The sequence below is a fragment of the Vicugna pacos genome, chromosome 3 (genome assembly GCF_048564905.1).
Source record: "Vicugna pacos chromosome 3, VicPac4, whole genome shotgun sequence".
In the NCBI taxonomy this organism is placed as follows: Eukaryota; Metazoa; Chordata; class Mammalia; order Artiodactyla; family Camelidae; genus Vicugna; species Vicugna pacos.
In genome coordinates, this window is record NC_132989.1 from 61,568,117 (window position 1) to 61,591,165 (window position 23,049).

The 23,049-nt window shown below is 37.8% G+C and overlaps 1 long non-coding RNA gene across 1 annotated transcript in view; it reads right to left on the reverse strand.

The window, feature by feature from the left end:
• Window positions 1–5,306: 5,306 nt before the first annotated feature.
• Window positions 5,307–23,049, reverse strand: part of LOC107034348 (uncharacterized) — a 128,855-nt gene continuing 111,112 nt past the window's right edge. The window contains exons 7-8 of the long non-coding RNA XR_012071339.1: window positions 6,302–6,508; window positions 5,307–5,376 (exon numbers count right to left, since the gene is read on the reverse strand). This is a non-coding gene — a long non-coding RNA (uncharacterized lncRNA). The remainder of the gene's footprint in view (window positions 5,377–6,301; window positions 6,509–23,049) is intronic.

A 23,049-nucleotide genomic window follows, 5' to 3' on the forward strand; every position in this document is an offset into this window, starting at 1 on the left:
TTTTTGTGTATTACTGAAATATGTTTATTCACTATATCCCATTGAGTAGATGCAGATAGGATGTGTTAGATTGTGTTTCTGAAATGGGAACACTAAATCAACCGACAGCAAATCCATTACAGCAGAATAGCCTTTGGAGTTACAATCCCTGAGTTACACCTTGACAAGGGCTCTTCCACTGTGGTAGCCAGCCTCCAAGATGGCCTCCAATGATCCTTGTCTCCTGGTATTTACGCCCTTATGTTAATTCCTCATATAACGAATAGAGTTGACCTGTATAGCAAATAGGATACAGGCATACCTCAGGGATATTGCAGGTTTGGTTCCAGATGACCGCAATAAAGTGAACACATCAATAAAGTGAGTCACATGACTTTTTTTGGTTTCCTAGGGCATATAAAAGTTATATGTATACTATACTGTAGTCTATTAAGCGTGCAATAGCATTATGTCTAAAAAGCCAATGTATATACCTTAATTTACAAATACTTAATTGCTTAAAAAATGCTAACCATCATCCAACAATGCAGGATTGCACAAACCTTCAATTTGTAAAAAAAAAAAAAAAAAAAAAAGCAATATAGTGAAGGATAATAAAATGAGGTCTGCCTATATTGTGGAAATGACAGAATGTAAGTTCTAAGTCTAGGTCATAGACACTGAAGCTTCTATCCCATTCTTTTGTATCACTTGCTGTGGAAAAAGTTAGCTCTTACATTGTGTGGAAACTCAAGCAGTCCTATGATGAGATCCACGTTCCAAGGAGCTCCTCAGGCTTGACAGACCCGGAGTCAGAACCACCATCTACACCATGTCTGAACTCCTGCGAAGTTTGGAGAAATTTGTTACACAGCCAGAGATAGCTAACAACGTCCTCCATCTTCAAGAGCCCTTGATCCTGAAATCCTTTTCTCCCCACCATTCTGCAAAGTAGAAAAACAAATTGACTCTTGGATGTAGTAACATGGATGAACAATCTAAATAAATAATTGTCTATGATAAAGTACTTTTCTCTTCAGCTGTTTAATAGCATATCTTATGTACACCCACCACAATATCATTGTGTGATTACCTACTTTAAGATTTTTGGAAGAAGTGTAAGACAGTATCAAATAGGTTTAAAATGCTATCAGCCTCTGAATAAATGCCTTACCATTTTGAACTATTTTTTTAATTGGCCACCAAAAAGTAAAAATAGAAAAGAATTTTGTAAGTAATTTGATTATTTTCTCCAAATCTCTTCTGACCTCTCTGGAACCATTTAAAACAATTAGTATTTCAAGGTTTCAAATTTCAGCATTTCATATATATATATATATAAAACTATATATAATTTTCATTCAATAATTGCTATATTTCCTTCGCTTGTCATCTTCCTCTGTACCCAGGGTTAAAGCATCTCATGTATTGATTGCTCTGTTACTTGTTTTGTTATAGAAAGGTATTTCAATAGAATGTTTAGAAATATTCCTAATGTGTATGTAAATTTACACTATTTTCTGATCACAACTGCCAGAATGACAGCCTTTCAAAGTCAGCAATTTATCTATAAATACAAATTTCCCAATAGAAGCAGTCTCACAGTTTTCAGCAATTTATTGTTATTAATACCATTGCAAAGTATTTTTAGAACATATTCTAGAGCATAAGCAAGCTTATTCTTAGGGAAGTTATAATTTGAAGTATGATAAGACAAACAAACAGAAAACAATATAAAGGATTGCTAAGGTGAGGAAGGAATGTTCTCCAAAAAGAAAAACAATTAAAAGGCACCAAGTGAAGATGCAAAAAGGGATTGAGCAAGCTGGTTGGTACTCCTCTTACAGGTGAGACTTTTGCTTGAGAGAACATTGAGGATGAAAAGCTGAATGTCTCCCATTTCAATAGTTGATCATTTTCTCCATCCTTTGTCTGACCCAGAAAAGCAACTTAAAACAGACAGGAAAATAAAAACCGAGGGTTCTGATGATGGACCTGTTTTACTTGGGCAAAGCACCTAGGTAAACTATCATTCTTTTTTTTTTTTTAATCTCTAAAGTAAAGGCTGGTGAATGATGCAGTTTATTGCTTTCAACACATCAGTTATATAACGATTAATGGTACATGAGGCAGGTAAATAAGAAAAACCTAGCCAAAACAAAATGAAACCTTTTTGAGATTTTTAAAAAAGGGCTTTTCACTTCCAATAAATGTAAGGCATTACAAAAGGACCAGTTAAATTTATCAGCACCCAACTAGATCATCTGTTATTCTAGAGTCTAGATTGAGCAAATCCAGAAAGTCCCCAGGCTCTTAGTTTAGGTTGCTTTAAATTTAACAACAAATAAGAGTTTCAGGTTTCAAGATGATAAAGAAAGTGTGTAAGTGTGTGTGATATAATAAATGGCTGATTATTAGATTGGGAAAAGAAAAATTGTTCTGATTAGTAACTATTTCCACTCTTAGGATTTAATTTTGGCCATAAAATGCTGACATCTGTAATATTTTACCTAAAGTTTGCCTCCAAACTTGTGATAAAGACCAAAAACATAGACTCAGATGAGTACGAGTATGTAAAAGGAGGCAAACCGAAGGCTTGCTTAATAAAAATACAAAAAAGTATAATGACGAAAAGTAAAAATACAGCCAGCCAACGTGAAAGGCAGTGCCTTATCTATATATTAATAATGCCATGGGTTTAGGACTTTAGGAGCAAGATAAATACATTCTGAGGTTTCACTCTGTAATATACAGACACAGTTACACTGAAGTGCAGAACTGGGAATCAGAGGCCAGGTTCCCAATCTTTTCCCCATCACAGTATTAGGCAGCTACCTGGCCACCGATCCCCTCCCCTTCCCCACTCAGGGAGACCCACACAAAGGAGCACTTGGAAACAGAGCAGGGCTGCCTTCGTCCCATAAAGATGATGGCAGATTTCCCAAGAATTGCACTTAGTGTTAGAGAAAACCAAGGATGAAGGATGCCTTAAAAAAGAAAATCCACAAAGAGATATGTGACCCTCCCCTCGGCTCTGGGCGCTAGAGAGAAGAGATACAAAGATCTAGTTATTCAGACATTAAAACAAACACATGTACAACACTGATAAGCATTTTGCTCAAAGGGAGAAAAGAACAGGAAGGGCTGAAAGTCTCCACACAGACCAATCTGTTAGATGAAAACATATTTCCTTTTTTCTTCTGGTCTCCTCTATGAGACAGTGTACAAAGTGCTCATTTATATTTTCTTTGTTTTCATCCCAAAGCTAGAAGATCAAAGAGTTAATAAAACCTCCTTGCTATAGAAGGTCATTACAAAACTAAATGCAGCAATTCAAAGTGGAAAATAGAATGAATGCCGAGGAGATGTTTAACGAAGTAACATTCTAGATGTATTCTTTGAAGAACATTTGCAGACTCGTTTGATTGCTTTAGAGCGTGCAGGGCACAATGCGTCCTGCGCGCAGAGCGAGCGTTGACTGATGGTTGTGTCCTGAGGCACCACGGCCAGGCCACTTGGAATCACAAGTACATTTGATAGAGAATTACCTGCTACGGTGGAAACATTCATGAGTATTTTACATAGCAAAATGGTATTAAAAACTTCCGTCTTCTTTCCCCCTGAAGCCTAATTAAATGTCCAAACATAAGACATGAGTCTATTCATTTAAAAAATAATTTGAAGCACTAGTTTTCCAAGAACTGACGTAGTTGGATGCCATGATGAGAGATTAGCTTGATGTTTCCCATTAGCTGTTGAGAGCCTTCTTTTTTCTTTTTCTTCTTTTTTGTCCTTCTTTAGTGCTGACATCCTTAGAATGAGAGAAAATACAGAATATAGACAGGCAGTCTGGAAAATTGTCAATATTGCCATGTTGATTTATTCAAAAGAGACAGGCTGGTGCACTGGCCTTGCATTTCAATGTGACATGTCAGAATTTGCCATCCACTGTAGCCCTTGAATCTCAGCACTAGGATCCATTAGGTTTCTTCCTAAAAAAAAAAAAAAAAAAAAAAACAAAAGAAGAAGAGGAGCAGAACAGTCTAGAACATCAGAAGTGACCATCCTGCCGGTGCGGCCACAGCTACCTGGCGACATGGCGGCTGATGACTGAGGTTATTTAGAGTCTCTGACTGAGGTACAATCAAACAGTTATTGTTTCACTATTTAAAAACTTGGGAGATATAGGTTGTTTTCATTTTGAGGACGAGGGAGTTCTTTCCTAAGATAATCTGGGGGGTAGATTGGAAAACTGGCAAAACTAGGTGTTCAGATAATGATTCCACTCAGAAGGGGAGTATAATTAAGTAACAACATAGGAATGTAAAGATATGAGATTAAGCAGTGAAACTTTTTAATCATTTGGGGCAAATAATTGACCTATTTCATCATAAAATGAAACTGGAAGTACCGTTGAATGTTGTGCCGATGCCAAGTCTATTTTTTTTTTCCTTTTTGCATCAGTGGTGCATGTCACCTTCCTGCAAGGCAACCAGTTTGCAGATCTGGCCAGAGGGAAAAACACTGGACAACAAAATGAAAAGGAGGCGTAAGTCAGCCCAGATCTCTGAACCCTAGGAAAGGCAACTTCCCTCCAGCTCATGAAAGAGGACGATTGTGCTCAGTACCACTTATCCGGTGCCAACAATCTGGTAAGCCCTCTATTCAGCACTACACCAAGGCTACGGCAAGGTGACCCGGAGGTTGGGGCCGAGGTCAGGGAAAGGGCACTGCCTGAAAAATGAAACTAGTCAAAAGGAAAGAATCCTAGGAATGGGTGAGGTTAGTCACCCACAAAAGTAGCCCAATCCAAGAATGGCATAGAAAATCATTTTTTAATGAACCCAAAGCTCTAACTCTCTTAAATAATCTTGCAGCTCCTTGCAGACTGGTGCTAGGATGCTCTGAAGCATGATCATAGCAATTAGCACTTCAACACTAAAATTCCTAGACTTCCTCGACCCCTTCATCTCTTCTTTTCAGGTTCCCAAATTCTCTCCTCGTTTCTCTTCCCCTCTTTCCACCACCACCTCACTTTCAAAACTAAAGACCAGACACCAGGTATAAAGACACCACAACCTTGTCATTTGAAACCCTCTCCGAACGCTGGTCAGCTTTCCCTTCCCCACAATATTCCTGGTACCTCCCCAGAGTGGCAGAGTGTTGAATACACGGATATGTACACGATAACCATGAGCTGGTCATGGAATGCCATGGGTACCCATTTTAAGCAAGCTCTTTCAAGGTTAAAGGAACCTTAATGCTTGGAATATTTATTTGCCCTTGCATAGCTTTTCTTACCTCATGTGATGCATATGAGTACTTACATGGTGCCTGTTACAAAGAGAGGCTGCAGGATGAAGGAACACGGGCTTAGGGTTACTTATTTTCAGCCTTCTGAATTAAAAAAATAAAAATCAATGACATTTCTTCCCCTAGATGGCAAGATAAAAACATTTCACAAATACAACTATATTACTTTGAAGATGTGAAAAGACTAGATTAACTTTGAAAAGGATTTTTATTTTAAATTGGTGGCCAGAGCTGATATGTGCAACTAAAATGGTTACTATTCATCTGGTTTCTTTTTCTAAGAAACCCCAAAATCATAAAGTTAGGAAGTATTTGATTACTTTTCTCTTCAGTGCATAGGATGAAGAGGGAGATTTCAAGTTCTTTTTGTTTCATATTTGTTTTCAAGAATTCATATAAGGAAGTCAATTTTATACAAAATAATTTCATAAAATTACTTTTAAGAGAGTCAGTTTCCATAGATCATTTTCAGTAGGTCATATAATATAAGTCTTTTAATATGAGCTCCTTACTTGTATTAGTGCATTATAAATTATTTATCTTGAAAAAATACATTAAAAACAGAATTAGAGTGTCTGGTTTATATAGCTCACAGCATTACGTTAAAATAGTAAAATGCATGTTATACAGAGAGAAATGTAAATGTGGCCTAAAAGAACATTTTGAGTCAGTTTCACATTAAACATTGAATAGAAAAGTTGACTTATCTTAAAATAAAGCAAGTCACTACATCACTCTGCTACAAGCAAACATTTCGTTTGTAAATAAGGATGAACTGACAGTGCTTGAAAGTATAGTTCATCAAAATCACAACAAGAAACCAAATATTATGAACATGTAAAATTCCATGTTTATTTAATATCCATTACATAGCCGGTTCATTGAAACCAGGCTTTGTAAAGACAAATAACATTTCTGATGAGCATAAACAATATCATATAGTTGAAATTCATCCTGTATTTTCACATGAATAAAGACGTCATTACACAAGAGTTCCAACAATAAAGACCTTGCTGTGGATTGGTGTGGCATCTCTCAGCGCTTCCAGGCAGCACCAGCCCCCAGCTCAGCAGCTCTGCTTCAAGGGGCTTGGTGATCAGCAGGTCTGCACTCAGCAGTCATGGACTCTCCCCCCAGTATCTGAGTTGGTGCCCAGTGTGGTCCATGTCATGGGTACCTTCTCGGAGGACACATCCAGAGCTCAGGAAGGGTATTCCTAGGACAAAAAAATAACAAAACAAAGTGGAAAAACTAAAGGCAATATGCAGACAATGTAAAAAGGCTCACTCTGGTCAAGGAGAAGGATGAGTGTTATGCTTTGTGAACATCAATGATTATATGTTATAGTTACATGTATTTATTAAAGTTTACTATGTGCCAGGCACACTGTTAAGCACTTTTTAAAAATTTACCACCTTATAAAATGGTCATTAGAATACTTTAAAATAAGCACTATAATTATTTCTGTTTTATAAATAGAGAAACTAAGCTTGACAGACGTCAAGAAAATTAAACGTGATTCATAATAAGTAGTAAAACCAGGATGTCCTTTGTGGTATCAAACAGTGCAGGCAGGACCGGTAGCTCCCTATGGCTAACATCATGGATGAGCTGATGGCTTCCTCAAAGCCATTCATAGCCCTTTTTTTGCATTGCTTGTCTTAATTATGGAGGCTGGAAAACTAAAATTCTTGATATTCTAAAAAGACTTCTTTCTGTCTCACTGGTAAAATTTTTATTTTTCTTCCAATTTTTATAATCCAGACCACAACACAACTCTCCTTGCTCCTAGGAGTAACCATGTGATAGATTCTGACCAAGGAGATGTAAGATGAAATTGGTAGCTGGGGCTTAGCAGAATTTTTTTTTAAGAGATAGACTCAGTTGTACAGCAGATCTCTAGTTATGAGGATAGATTTCATGTTAAGTGTTCTAACCACAAGAAAAAAAGAAAGAAAGAAAGAAGAAAGAAAGAAAGAAAGAAAGAAAGAGAGAAAGAGAGACAGGAAGGAAGGAAGGAAGGAAAAGTGAAAGAAGAGAAAAAGGAAAAAGACTCCTGATCTCTTCACGCCCTCATCCTTCTTCTTTACCTATCCCAGGTTATCCATCCTCAGATTTGTTGATACATAAGGGGGAAAAATCCTTTCTGCTAAGCCACGTTAATTTGATACTTGTGGCTGGCTATACTGATTACCTAAAACTGCTTTTTGAAGTTTTATGACTTATTGAGGGAGTGAGAGCAATAATCAGTAGAATTTGTCAAATAAACGGATAAATGATTGAGTCATATATCTTAATTGTGGGGTATGCTGTACCGTATTTCTACAATGAAATTAATGTCGGGTGAGTTTCCTTTCATATGGATGCTAAATACTAGCACATCTGAAATAGCTATCAGTTCTCCTTGCTATAAGAATGCAGGTTAAAAAATAGGATAAGCCCTCTGGCTTATGTGCACAGAAAGACGGCTCTAGCCCTGATCAGAGAGCTCCAAAATCCAGAACTGAATTCACTGTTGGGCCTGGCAGAGAAGGGGAGGAGAAAATTCAGGAGGGAAAATAAGAAATTTTTGGAGAAGATAAGATACTCAGGTTAAATTTTTTCTATTAAGTTGAACAAAACCCACTTTCTAATTCCACTCCCTGTGTTAACGACTGAAATCCCATCTTCAGTGCTCTCTGCAGGTGTGATCTTAGATAAGGCTGTTTCACCTCTCTGAGATTACCAGTTGTGTTCAACCATAAAGTCAACATTTTGCAACCCATCTCATAGGATTGCTTTTAGGATTAATTAAAACAAAGAATGTGAATTGCCTAGTACTGTGCCTGACATATAGAATGCAGTTAACAGACTTTAATCCCCTCCCCCCCACAACCCACTTCCCCATCACTCAACCCGTTTGACGGAAGGATGACTTCAAAGACTGCTGTCTAATCTTTGAAAGCATTCTTCTTTTTCTTATTTCATAGTCCCATCACCTACAAAGACAACATTTGGCTGGACACAGATATTAATGAAAGAAATGCCTCCTACCTAAGACATAAGCTTTCTGAAGACAGTAACTGTGTCTTATCAGTGTTTATGTTCCTCAGAAACTTAAGTTGCTAAAGATTTTCCAGGATATCTGAACAGAAAAGAATTTCTGAACCCACTGTATTAAAATGTTATGATTTATCAGTTCAAATGACTCATCTTTTTAAGGTACAATCTTGTCAGTATTTACTATTCATTATGCACAATGCTTGAAGACCTATAAAGCAATTGTGAGCCAAAGCACCTCATTTATGGATGATAATATGAAGGTGTAAAAAAAGCAGAAAACAAAAAATATCCTCTAATATAACGGTTGTTTACTGTGAACGATTCCCTGTGCTAGGCGCCATCATACATCATTGCTAATCCTCTCCACAACTCTGCAAAATGAGGGTTATAAGCCCCGTATTACAGAAAGGAAAGCCAAGGGTCAGAGACTTGACTGGCACTGATGAATAAGTGAATTCAAAGTGCCTTAACTGAAGTTTGCCTTCAGATCTCTCAGATTCTAGTGTTTGAGCTCTGTGCGTTCCACATACTGCATCCCAGAAGATGAGCAGATTATGAATTTCTGGGACCCAAAAGTCGAGAAAATCATATCTCTAGTTTGGTTTTGGAAACTTAGTTATTCAGATCTATAACATCAACATTATTTATCCCTAGTAAAAAACAATAATAATGTCTAATATTACCATTGCAGCATATAAAGATCTCATTTAATTTTCACCCCATTTCTGTGAGGTACATATTATGACCTTCTTATAAAAATAGATGTTGAAAGTTAAGCAGAGAAATGGTTTTTCCCAAGTAACAGACCTTAGACTCACACCCTGACCCCATCGCCTAGTCGAGTTCCTTTTTCCACGCTGCCACATTTTGCTCCCCATGCTGCTCTGCTTAAATTTCAGTGAAAAAGGACAAAGGTAGGGATGAGGACATGGAATAATTACCATCTCTAGTCTTTCTTCCTTCCACTATCTAAAGTGCTTTCTGGTGAACAAAGATTTTTTTTTTTTTCAAACAAGGTGTCTTCTGAGAAGGGATTCTGATAAAGCATGGATTCAATAAAGCAAGTCTTCCCACTGAGCATAGTTGATCAAGTATTAGAGTGATTTTATAAAGGTCCTTAGTTCAGGCTTGGTTTTCAGCGTGTCCTTTTTCTCTTCCTTAACGTCTGCTCTCATGCAAGTAGTGAGTCATCACTTTACGAGCTAGAATAGCCCTGGGGTATTTAACAGGTGCTGGAACTCATGTCTAGGTCACCAGTTCAGATCCAAAGATATACGGTTCTCTGTTCTTCAAACCTGTGGCTTCAAGCAGTAGGAACAGACCAATATCTTTAAAGTAGTTTATTGTACCACAAAACCATTCTTACCTACTTTGATTTAGAGGTACTGGTGAGAAATCAACTAGCATTGTTAGCACTGAGTACTAGCAGGGCGGTAACCATCATTCATTCCACTGACACACAGTATGTCTCTTATGCTGTCTAGAAGTGAGACAGCTGGATGTAAGCAACCAAGTGAAGTGGGATAGCATGTATTCCTTTTAAAAATTCAATTTGAGTTTGGAAAAGGTGGAATTAGGGTGAGCAGCAGAAAGAGCAGCAAGGAATAGTTGACAAAGAAGGAAGATAATAATGAGCCAAGTTTGAACTACATTAGATCAGAAAGAATGATGAAATGAATCAAAAGCTAAACGTAGGAAGGAGGGTCACATGCCCAATATATCAACTTTGCAAACTGGAGAACCTGGGACAGTAAAGCAGAAAGTCAGTTAATTCCACACTCAGTTATTCTTGATTAGCTTTTTGATGATCTTTAAATATTTTAAAACATTGTCTTCAGGTATTATTAAGGAAAGATGCCTGGGTCTGGAAGACTCAATAATATTTACAGATCCTATCCTGGTTCTTGGAGTAAGCCAAAGATGTAAAGGTGTCCTTTACAGCCTAGTGCTTGTAAAGACTTCTTTCTGTTTGGTTGTGCCATACCTTGCATATTTCTCATTTTATTCCTTCTTGAAACCCTGTTTACAATTGTGAAATGCCATATTAGCAGGAGGAAGCACTTTAATTTCACTGTTCTCTCTAACGAATGTTTACTAATTTAATCTTTGCAACACACCTCTGAAATAAAATCTACTCTTACCCCCATTTTATAGATGAGGAAACTGGCATAGAGAGAGCTGGCAGCTTTCCAAGGTCATGGAGATAATTAACCAGTGAGGCTACGACTCAAACTCAGGCTGTTTTCTCCAAGTCCTTACTCTTAACCACTACGCCATATTTAAAGCAGTTAAAATATTTAATGCAGTTAAAATATTTTATCATCTTTTAAGAATAAAACTTAAGTTACAAACAAAGCTATAGGTATGTGTCCAAATATTTAGTGATTGTATAACTGAGCTGAAAAATAAAATAGTGTTTTATTCAGAAACTATGATTTAATTCCTAATCTACTTAGGTGTGCAAATCATATTTTTAGAAATAAAAAGAATGTAATTTTATCTACAAAATTATAATAATTATTACTCAAGAGACTCCTATACTCCTACCATCATTTCTGGCACTGTAAACATTGTTTGTATTAATGAAAATGCTGGTTCGGTTGGTGGCATTTCAAACAAGGAAGCAGAGGCTGTACTTCCAACCTGAACATAAACATAATTGGAAAAAGTGATGATGAACTAAAGTATATTTACACAAGCATTTGAAATAATGGCTCATGAGTCCTGTAGAACATTTTTTCCCTTTTAAAACAATCATACACAGAACCCTACTGGTTCAATTCTTGGCATCTTATTCATGCTATAAATCTCCCTGCTGGATAGGAAATCTAGTCCATATCGCCACCATTTTTCAACTCTAGCGCATCTCCCTTGCTGAGTACTTAGATGAAATAAGATGTAAGGATTTCTCAATTTGTTTCATTCTTTTTTGATATTAGAATTTCAACCAGTGGCAACTAGAATGACAAACTCCTAAACTTTATGTAATAGTGTGGAAGGGTGTGATGGGAGTGTGTGTGGGTATGTGTGCATGGTTTATGCATGTGCCCAGCCAGAGACCACTGCAATGATGACAAAAATTTGAGACTAGAGACTGGTAAATATACATTCTCTAAGAAAAACGCAAATTAAAAATGAGGTGGACTTTCCCTCAATTGCATATTTATTTAATCAGTCAAAGTCATATAAAACCCAACCTCATTTCAGGCTTCTTGAGAAGTAAACCAAAAAATGATTAAACATCTCTGATAAAAGTGTGCAGATATGGCTGGAATTCTAAACATCACAGATGAAAAAGAAAAGAAACTTCCTACGCTTCAAAATACAGCAAAAACAAATCTCAAACCTATTCTGACCAAAAATCATTTCCAGACGATCTAGTGAGTAAAGTGTGAATGTATCAGCCTGAAGCTTTTCTGAAGTTTTCCTGAAAGTTGCACATTCAAGTTTCCATCTGTGGCCCTACTAGAAGCATGAAATTTCCATCTGTATGTGTGTGTATGTCTGTGTGTGTGTATATATATATGTGTGTATATATATATATGTGTATATATATATATCCCAGACATATACCCTCCAAGAAGATACCAGCATAAAGTACAATGGGGCAGTGGTTCTCAAAATGTGATTCCAGAACGGGAGTTCCCATGAAAATCCTCCACATAGCCTGTGGATGGAGGCTGATCAGCGGCCGTGGTCATCCTCTTTGTTCTGGTATAAGTGAATAATTTACGCATGATACATAGTAAAATTAGATGTCAGCTCATTAATGGCTCGTCAAAGAGAACACTAATTCTGATGACTTACTTTAATGGGTACGGCTGAAATAGGAGGAGTAGGCAGTGGATTCTTGGCTCTATCTGAGTGTCCCAAAGATTGAAATATTTTTGCAGTCTTATTCGGGGTCACTGGTTTCTATGGCATCCTGAGACTTCCAGACTACTGAAGATTTCCAGACAACTGTATTCTACCAGAAAAAAAAGTTTACCCATGCTAAAGGAGGGAGGTTTCAAATGACTATTCGGGTGTAATTGGAATGACTTCTCTTACTCTTGAGCTTTAACCATCCCCACCACTGTGGTACCTCCCCAAAGTGAGCATGGTTCATAAAGTCTTCAGCCTGCCCTTTGGCACATTAACATATTCTTCCCAATCTCACAATGGTAGCACCTTAAGGGAAATAATTATGGCCTTTTCCCCTTTTCATTTTTCTTTTTTTGTATCCTGAGTGCCTGAGTCTGCTCCATAGAGTCATCTTGAATGAACGCATGCAGATACCTGAAGTAGATGCTTTGCTGTTCAGTGATCCTTGATTACCTACATGTAAAATTACTATCATAAGGAAAGTAAAAAACATAATCCTAATGCTTTTTAGAAATGTTCAGCCACCTCACACCATGCCAAAATGTCTCCTTGTATAAAGGGCGGCCCCATGACAACCTCACTACTCTGCATCATCATTTGCAAGGGAACTTTCACGTCATTGTCTCCCTGCCTCAGGTATACGATGCTATATTAAAACCCCTCTCTCAACCCCAAGCTTTAGTTCCCTGAAGCTTAGGTGTCATTACCAATTCCATGCTGTTTTGTAATAGCACCTAGACTATAGGGCTCAAGCATCTTACAACATGCTCTTTCATGAGCACCCATGTTTTGGAGAAAACGACCCGTTTGTCACCATTCAGGGCTCCTAATGTCAGGTCACTTCTCTGCTAGTACCTTTCCGGCCACCAGAGGTTGTGGAGGAGAAATACTGTGAAAAGACTATTTAAGTCTGATCACTGAAGCAATTAAACAATGCATCAGATTAAAGTGATATCACTAACCTAATAAATTAGACTTCTTAAAGGACTGGAGGAGAGAAAAAAAATTGATGAACTTTGACTTCAAATTTGAGTTTTTGAGATATCTACCTCGGAACTTAACATTTCCAACTTGCATCTTTCTGTACTTTCGCATAATTATTCCTTCTATGTGAAATGTTCTTGCTCCCTCCAAATTCAGTCTTCTGGGACCATCTCCAATATGACTCCTCTGTGAAATCTTTCCCAATTGTGTCATTAAAACATGTGCTTGTAATTAATTTCTTACACACATTTCTCCTTGGTCAAATTCTAAGGCCTGTGTCGTGTTCATCTACATTTATCTACATGTCTCGGTAACATTGAGTGTCTGATTAGTGTATATTAGATACTCAGCCAACATTATGTTCAATGTAAATAATTGAGTGCAACACCTCTCAGAGATTTCAGCTCCTTCTCCCTAAAATAGAATGTAGAATTAAGCCACGAAAAAGAAAGTCACCTTAAAATTTGTTATGTTTAAATTATTATTTAAAAAATCCACTCATCAAGGATGGATGAAAGAAAGAAAAATTTCCCCTTTGGCCTTACATCCTTGTCCTTTCAGAGTGGGCAGAAATCAAACATCATTCAGGACAATTTAATTCTCATGGTCCTGGGCTGCTTGATTATAATTATCTACTGTAGCACTAACAAAGAAGAGGAAAACATATAAAAGGTAACGGCATCTGCCCTGACAAAACTAAGTTCCAAACAATCCGAAGGTCTTCACTTTTTCTGTGATGACTATATAGCTGAGGGGTCAAGCTCTGGTCATTTCCTCAAGCAAATATGATGAAACCAAAAGATCCAATAATATTTTTAACTTATAATACCTCATTAGAAAATTTAAATTTTGTACAAATGAATTATTAAGGTTGCAAATAACACTAGTTTCCTTTAGAGAATTATTTAAAGCTCTCTTTAAGTACTTACGGATAACAGAGAATAAGAAAATTCTTATGTGATTGGTTAAAGGGCAAAGGTATGTGTGCTATTGACAGAGGGGCGGGGAGGGTGGTGGTGGGGAAAATTCCAGGTGACTTCCATTCAACTAAATAGCGTGGCCCGTATTTGCTGAGCAGAAGAGCTAAGCAGTAGGTCAGTTAAGGAAGACTGACATGAAAGATGAGTGACTACTGAGTCAGAAGCCCTGGCAACAAAATCAGCGGGTTTTTTTTTTTTTTTTTTTTTTTACTGAAAAGAATGAATGCTTTATATAGCTAACTAAGGTGACTTCTCCTCCGTCAGCTAGGTACAGGCAAACCTTGAAGATCTTGCCGGTTCGGTTCCAGACCACCACAGGAAAGTGAATATTTCAATAAGGTAAGTCACAATTGTTTTGGTTTCCCAGTCCATATTATGTTTACACTGTTCTGTAGTCTATGAAGTGTGCAATAGCATCATGCACCAAAAACAATGTACGAGCCTTAATTAAAAACTACTTTATTGCTAAAAAATGCTAACCATTATGTGAGCCTTCTGCGAGTCACCATCTTTTTGCTGGTGGAGGCTCTTGCCTTGATGCTGATGGCTGCTGATCAGGTGGTGGTTGCAGAAAGTTGGGGTGGCTGTAGCAATTTCTTAAAATAAGACAGTGATGAAGCTTGCCTTGCTGACTCTTTCACAAGCAGTTTCTCTGTAGCATGAAACACCGTTTGATAGCATTTTACCAACAGTAGAACTTCTTTCAAAGTTGGAGTCAACCTCTCAAACCCAGTCACTGCCTTATCAACTAAGTTTATGTAATATTCTAAATCTTTTGTTGTCATTGCAGTAATCTGCACAGCATCTTCATCAGGAGTAGATTTCTTCTATTTTCTTTGCTCGTCCATAAGAAGCAACCCCTCACCTGTTAACATTTGATCATGAGATTGTAGCCGTTCAGTCACATCTTCAGGCTACACTTCTATTTCAAGTTCTCTAGTTATTTCCACCACAGCTGCACCTCTTCCTCCACTGAAGTCTTGACCCCCTCAAGGTCATCCATGAGGGTTAGAATCAATTCTTTCCAACTCCTGTCAATGCTGATTTTTTGACCTCTTCCCATGAATCACGAATATTCTTAATGGCATCTAGAATGGTGAATTTTTTCCAGAAATTTTTCAATTTGCTTTGCCCAGATCCATCAGAGGAATCACTGTGTGTGGCAGCTATGGTCTTACAAAATGTGTTTCTTAATTAATAAGACTTGAAAGTTGAAAGTACTCCTTGATCCATGGGCTGTAGAATGGGTGTTCTGTTGGCAGCCATGAAAACATCATTAATTTGGGGTGACCGGGTACATTGTCAATGAGCAGTAATATTTTGAAATGAATATTTTTTTTCTGAGCTTTAGGTCTCAACAATGGGCTTAAAATATTCAGCAAGCCACGTTGTAAGCAGATGTGCTGTCACCCAGGCTTTATGGTACCATTTAGAGAGCACAGGCAGAGGAGGTTCAGCGTAATTCTTAAGGGTCTTGGGCTTTTCAAAATGGTAAACGAGCACTTCAATTTAAAGTCACAAGCTGCATTAGCCCAAAATTAGATTCAGTCTGTCTTTTGAAGCTTTGAAGCCAGGTATTGACTTCTCCTCTCTAGCAATTAAAGTCCTAAATGGCATTTTCTTCTGAAAGAAGGCTGTTTCATCTACCTTGAAAATCAGTTGTGGTATAATCACCTCCATTGATGGTCTCACCTAGGTCTTCTGGATAACCTGCTGCAGCTTCAGCGTCAGCAATTGCTGCTTCACCTCTGATTTTGGAGGTGCTGTCTTTCCTTCAACCTCATGTACCAACCTCTGTTAACTTGAAACTTTCCTTCTGCAGCTTCCTCACCTCTCTCAGCCTTCACAGAATTGCAGAGAGTCAGGGCCTTGCTCTGGATTAGTCTTTGGCTTAAGGGAATGTTGTAGCTGGTTTGACTTTCTATCCAGACCATTAAAACTTTCTCCATATCGGCCATAAGGCTATTTTACTTTCTTATCATTCATGTGTTCACTGAAGTAGCACTTTTAATTTCCTTCAAGAACTTTTCTTTTGCATTTAAAACTTGGCTGACTGTTTGGCACTAGAGACCTAGCTTTTGGCCTGTCTCCGCTTTCAACATGCCTTCCTCACTAAGCTTAATTATTTCTACCTTTTGACTTAAACTGAGAGATGTGTGACCCTTCCTTTCAGTTGAATACTTAGAGGCCATGAAAGGGTTATTAATTGGCCTATTGTCAATATTGTTGTGTCTCAGACAATGGGAGACCCGAGGAAAGAGAGAGAGATGGGGAACGGCTGGTCAGTGGAGCGAGCAGTCAGAACATTAGTTAAGTTCACTGTCTCATATGGGCGTGGTTTGTGGTGCCCTGAAAGGATTATAATAGTAACATCAAAGATCACTGATCACAGGTCACTATAAAAAATAAAATAATGATGACATTTTGAAATACTGTGAGAATTGCCAAAATGTGACAGAGACATAAAGTGAACAAACGCTGTTGGAAAAATAACGCTGATAGACTTGCTCGATGCAAGTTCACCACAAACCTTCAATTTGTGGGGGGAAAAAAAAGAAACAACACAGTATCTGTGAAGCACAATAAAGCAAATTGCGATAAAATGAGATATGCCTGCACATACTTTGAGTAAAGTACACCTCGAGGCTCAGTTCCCTCATCTGTCAGTGGGGCCCCCGTAACATCCTTCACAAATGAGCAGAGGCGGACCGGAGATGAGAGTTCTTTCTGAACTCACCTGGAAAGGGTGAAAGCTAAGACAGAGGATGCTACTGGGTGCTGAATTGTAGAAGAAACATCTGAATGCAAGGCTGAGTATTGGGGTCTATTCCAATGATGACAGAACTATAGGATGATGTGGAATTGATAAATAAGTAAATAGCTCTCTGTGTCTGATTCCTCGCCGATGGACCAGGAGAGGTTTTCAGCACATATAAAGCCGTTAAAACTTCTAAGCAAAAGCAAAGACTTAAAAGTCACTTGTGGGTCACAGAAGCTAAACGAGCTCACGCTGACACAGTTTGCTAGAGAAGCATTGTGGAGTCTTCACACACAAGGCGTGTTGCTTTCTAGTCTAGCCTCTCTTTCTTTTCAAGGGAGGTTACAGGAGAGACATTTATAAAGGTTGGGCACTGAGATGGAATCCTGCATCATTATGGTGCACGACATGATAATCCCGGATGAGGGATGACGGCAGTCTCACGAGTGAGTCAGGATGCTGTCAAGATGAGTTCTGGCCCTTGTGAGAATGGTTCACAGGTGATCCCCAGTTTCACAAGGTTGCCACATCTGCTTGGTCAGATACTCTACATCAGAAAGAAGTCTACTCATGAATTCTTAGAAGAAAATCTGAGAGAGCAGAGCAGTATCTTTCTCCCCTGATGAGCTATGTCCAGCAGCCTCCCTTCACTGATTCCGTAGTGTCAGGCAATACGGCGCCTTCGAATATTCCAGAGACTGAACCTCCTCTCGTGGCTATTCACCTGAGCTCTCAGAATCAGGAATGAAATGTCACAGGGTCTGAAAATGGGAGTCCTTAATACGGGAGGGTATTAGTTACTTGAAAAAAGTAGTAAATTTCCTCTGTCCCTAGTTTACAACCTGGTTGCTACTTAGGCATTAAGAGAAGCAGCCTAATTATTTCCCATTTCAACACTTGGACTTCATACTTCGTTAGTAGCTGTTAGTTCTTCCTTTAGACCACTCAGTGACACAGATGCCTATTAGTCCCATGGTTCGAGTGAAAAAAACTGAGACAGAGCAAAGTTAAGGAATTAGTTCCCACCCACCTGGAATTTTAAACATATTAAATGCTTACGCTGGTCCACCTCTTTCCACATACAGTGCAGACCGTAACACCCAATGGATTGATTAACCAGTGTGACCCTGCTGCCCACCTCTTCTCCTCCTCCATTCCTGCAACGAGGGGCAGGCTTCAGTTAACAGAAAATAAGTGGACAAGATAATAAGCGGAAATCTTTTATTGAATTTCTTTAAAAAGCCAGTAGTCCAGTGACCATTCTATCATTCTGAAATTTTGTTCCCTGTCTTCCGGAGTATCTCCTCAGCTGAGTGTCCAGTACCTTTGAGGCCCAGAGTCTCTTTTAGTGGAAGGAATTTGTGTTTACATTCCTCTCACATCTTGCAGAGATAGTTTCTGTCAAGAATCTTTGGGTTTAATGAAAACCTCTAGGTTTCTTTTCTCAGACCATAAGTTTAATTATAATATTTTCAAGATTTGCAAGACACATAATTTCCCCTTAACATGAACTTTTCCCTAGTAGAATTTTAGCTTTGTATTTCAATGAACTCTTGTACATGTTTTAAAAAAAGTTCATTGGTTAGAAAATTAGTCTTGCTATGTTTCCAAGTATTCAAGACTTATAAATTTAAAACAAAATAAAACAGTTTGATTTACTTAGGAAAACTAACCTCAAAAGAGAAAAAAAAAACATACTTGTTAAGCTTTGAATTTAAACTTAAAGTTTCATACTGGGGAATTTTTTCGCCACTTCTCTTTTTAACTAATTCATGTCTCACAAATCGAGTTTAATTTTCCTAATATTGTTAAACTGAGTTCCTCTTCAATAACCTTATCTAGCCATGAGAATGAAGAAATTTTTTGCTTGTTTGTTTTTCAAGGTCAGACTTAATGTATATTGTTCACAAAGTGATGGGGAAAAGGCCACTTTGAGAAAAGTTATTTATACGAGTCATTTTTTGGAAATGATTCAAATGAAGGGGTGATATGTACTTGCTGAGTGGCCCATGGACTGCAGCCTTGACTTTGGGATGCTCTGTCCTCTTGAAGCTTGGGGTTTCCTCTCTGTCCAGTGAAACAGGTGGTCTCCAGCTGCCCCAGCTGTAGTCACTCACACAGACGTCCTGATTTTTAACATATAAGTGACTACAGCCTTTATTTAATATTCGAACTACTGTACAAATATTACTGCAGTAATTTTTCTGACTTTTTATCTTTAAATTAACTTATTTTTGACTTAAACAATTGTGTTTTAAAAGGAAGTTTTGTGACCCTGCCGTAAACAGACAATAACCAGGAAAAAATTAATTTCATGAAAACCGTATAGTCCTGTTAAGTTCTAGCTTCACACTGTTGCATGCTAAAGACTGAGCCTGAGGCTTGCCTTCTATTTCTTAAAAAGGAAAACTGTTGGATAGTTCTTTGTCAGCACCAGCCTGACTTTCTTCTTGATATAATTAGAAGTCTCAAAAAACCTGAAATGTAGTGAGTTTTTTTTTTACATTTTTATTGATTCATAATCATTTTACAGTGTTGTGTCAAATTCCAGTGTTCAGTACAATTTTTCAGTCTGTAGTGAGTTTTTCATTGCATTGTTCAACATTGACATGCCTCCTAAAATTATCTTGTACACACTAACGGTACACATCCCTCAACCTGGGAAACACTGGGTTGTATGTTGTCCAAGGCCTCTGCCAGCTATCACAGTTTATTATGCTGGAAATCAGGGATTGCAATTTACAGACACGCCGGAGACACAGAAGTACGTTACTCTGCTGGTGTTTGAAAAGCTGAGACACAGACATCTGGTAGGAAAAGCTGACTCTTCTCTCTCCTCCATGATTCTGGGTAACTTGTTCAGACATGAAAAGATAATGAGGAAGTGTGAATAAGAGCAGAAGTGAGGATTCAGCTGGTCAGTGTGATTTGGTTGTTGCAGAAGACCTTTATCTAACAATCAAATTGGAAAATGTCATTAAATCAGTCAAAACGATTTTTAGTGGAGCCAAAAGGCAAATGCTGTGATCAGTTTAACAAAGTAGCTGTATTTTGATAAAGAATTGATGCAGTTTTGGTAATATTGCCAAACTTACTCAACTTCAGCTTGCTCTAATGGCCCAGTGACCATTTACATGATGAAAGTGATTGTTTTAAAAACTGAAATGAATAGCTATTTCTGCTTATAACTTTGTGTTTGTTTCTTGCTATAAGCTTGTACACTTAGACACAGAGTGAAACCTCAGTTCAAGAACTTTACTTTCTCGTTCGTGAACTTCTGAATGATGGCCATTCTGACTGGTGTGAGGTGATACCTCACTGTAGTTTTGATTTGCATTTCTCTGATAATTACTGATATTGAGCATTTTTTCATGTGCCTATTGGCCATTTGTATGTCTTCACTGCAGAACTGCTTGTTTAGCTCTTATGTCTATTTTTGGATTGGGCTGTTTGTTTTTTTCTTATTAAGTTGTATGAGCTGTTTATATGTTCTGGAAATTAAACCTTTGTCAGTCACATCATTTGCAAATATTTTCTCCAATTCTGTAGATTTTTTTGTTTTGCTTATGATTTCCTCTGCTGTGCAAAAGCTTTTAAGTTTAACTAGGTCCCATTCGTTAATTTTTGCTGTTATTGCTATTGCCTGGGTAGACTGTCTTAAGAGAACATTGCTAAGATTTATGTTTGAGAATGTTTTTCCTATGTTTTCTTCTAGGAGGTTTACTGTGTCTTGTCTTATATTTAAGTCTTTAAGCCATTTTGAGTTTTTTTGTGTGTGTCTGGTGTGAAGGAGTGTTCTAACTTCATTGACTTCCATGCTGCTATCCACTTGCTGAAGAGACTGTCTTTTCTCCATGGTATATTCTTGCCTCCTTTGTCAAAGATTAATTGACCATAGTTCTGTAGGTTTATTTCTGGGCTCTCTCTTCTGTTTCATTGATCCATGTCTGTTTTTATGCCAGTACCATGCTGTTTTGATTACTGTAGCTCTGCTGGAAAGGGTGTAGAGAAAAGGGAACCCTCCTATACTGCTGGTGGGAATGTAGTTTGGTGCAGCCATTATGGAAAATAGTATGGAGATTCCTCAAAAAATTAAAAATAGGCTTATCATATGACCCAGCAATTCCACTCCTGGGCATATATCTGGAGGGAACTCTAATTCAAAAACATACATGCTCCTCAGTATTCATAGCAGCACTATTTACAATAGCTAAGACATGGAAGCAACCTAAATGTTCATCAACAGGTGACTGGATAAAGAAGCTGTGGTATATTTTTATAATGGAATACTACTCAGTCATAAAAAAGAATAAAATAATGCCATTTGAAGCAATATGGATGGAACTAGAGATTATCATTCTAAGTGAAGTAAGCCAGAAAGAGAAAGAAAAATACCATCTGATATCACTCATATGTGGAATTTAAAAAAAGAAAAAAAGAAGATACTAATGAACTCATTTACAAAACAAAAACAGACTCTCAGGCATAGTAAACAATCTTATGGTTACCAGGGGAAAGGAGGTGGGAAGGGATAAATTTGGGAATTTGAGATTTGCAAAAGCTGGCCAATATATATAAAAATAGATTTAAAAATAAATTTCTTCTGTATAGCACAGGGAACTACATTCAATATCTTGTAATAACCCTTAATGAAAAAGAATATGAACATGAGTATATGTATGTATGTGCATGACAAGGACGTTGTGCTATACATTAGAAACTGACACATTGTAACTGACTATTAAAAAAAAGAAAGACTACTTTCTCCTTTGTAGGGCTGCTAGAGTTACACAAATGATCAAAGCTTAGAATCTTTCTGTTACCTAGCATGAAGTAAAATGAGTAACTAAAGCTGACTTGCATAGAAAGTAGTAATGGAAAATGAGCAGGGAAATTCATTGTTATTTTTTGACTTCTACTGTGAACATAAAACTGTGAACATACTGACGAGTGAGATATCACTATTTTTCAATAATCCATTTTACTTGGCAGGAACTCCAAGGAGTTCCATCCATCTGCCTGGGACTTAGAGGTGATACTTTTCATAAGATTAAAGCTGGTGCTAGTCACTTCAGACACTCACTTCTGAGTGGGAGATAGGCGGATCACCCTCACCGAAAGCAGCCTCACAAAGCGCCCAGGGCACCTGCCACTGTGAGACTGCATTTTCAGTTAGTGCAAGCTGCTCCCTTCTGCTTTCACCTACTTAATTCCTACTGCACTCTGCTTAGAAAACAAAGAACACAGGCCAGTCCTACAAGTTGCAAGGCAAATTACCCACAGTATCTGCAGAACCAGACCCTGGGTTAGGATCTTGAAATTCAGTGGCTTGGTGTTTTGCGAGCAAGAGCCGAGGAACCAGGAGACCTGGGTGCCAGGTCCCAACTAACTGTGAGACATTGAGCAACCTTCTTTTCTTCACTGATTTTCAGTGGGAAAGGGTGGGGAAGGGATCTGCCTAGTCATTTCTTACTTTAACATCCTTTGATTCTGTCTACTTCCTATGGTATTATAATGATACCTAGCACTAAAAATATTATTCACTAATCCCAGACTTTAAAGTAGCAACTCACTCTGGCAGAAGGTTTTAAAAAGAATAGGCCGCATAAACTCATATCAAGTCATGCACTTTATTAAGGAATTAATAATAGACTCACAACTAGACAGATACTATGTTTTTGATTTGCTGGTTAACTCATTGACTGTGCTATATATTGACCTTCAGAAAGCTAAAGAATGATGGGTATGGACCTAACCATTAGGTAATTGATCTTCAAGCATACCTGCATTAATATTTTATTGATTGCATTTCATTTTAATTGTAGTGTGGTTAAAATTCCAACAAGTATCTTCCTTTATGTGAAAACCCCAGAGAACAGCAGCTTTGAAACATTTATCATAAAAATAAACACAGACAATTAACCAACAATTATGCTTATAAATGTCTGTGACTGGACGAATATAGATCTTCTTGTAGAAAACCAGTGATTGTCTGGAGTTTTACCGGGAGAGCATGTTTCCACAGATATGTGGAATATTTCTAACCTAGAAGCCTAGCCGGGAAAATAGCTCTACTATTATTTATTTGTCCACAACAGCTTCATTTTACAACCTAAAACTCAAAGCCAA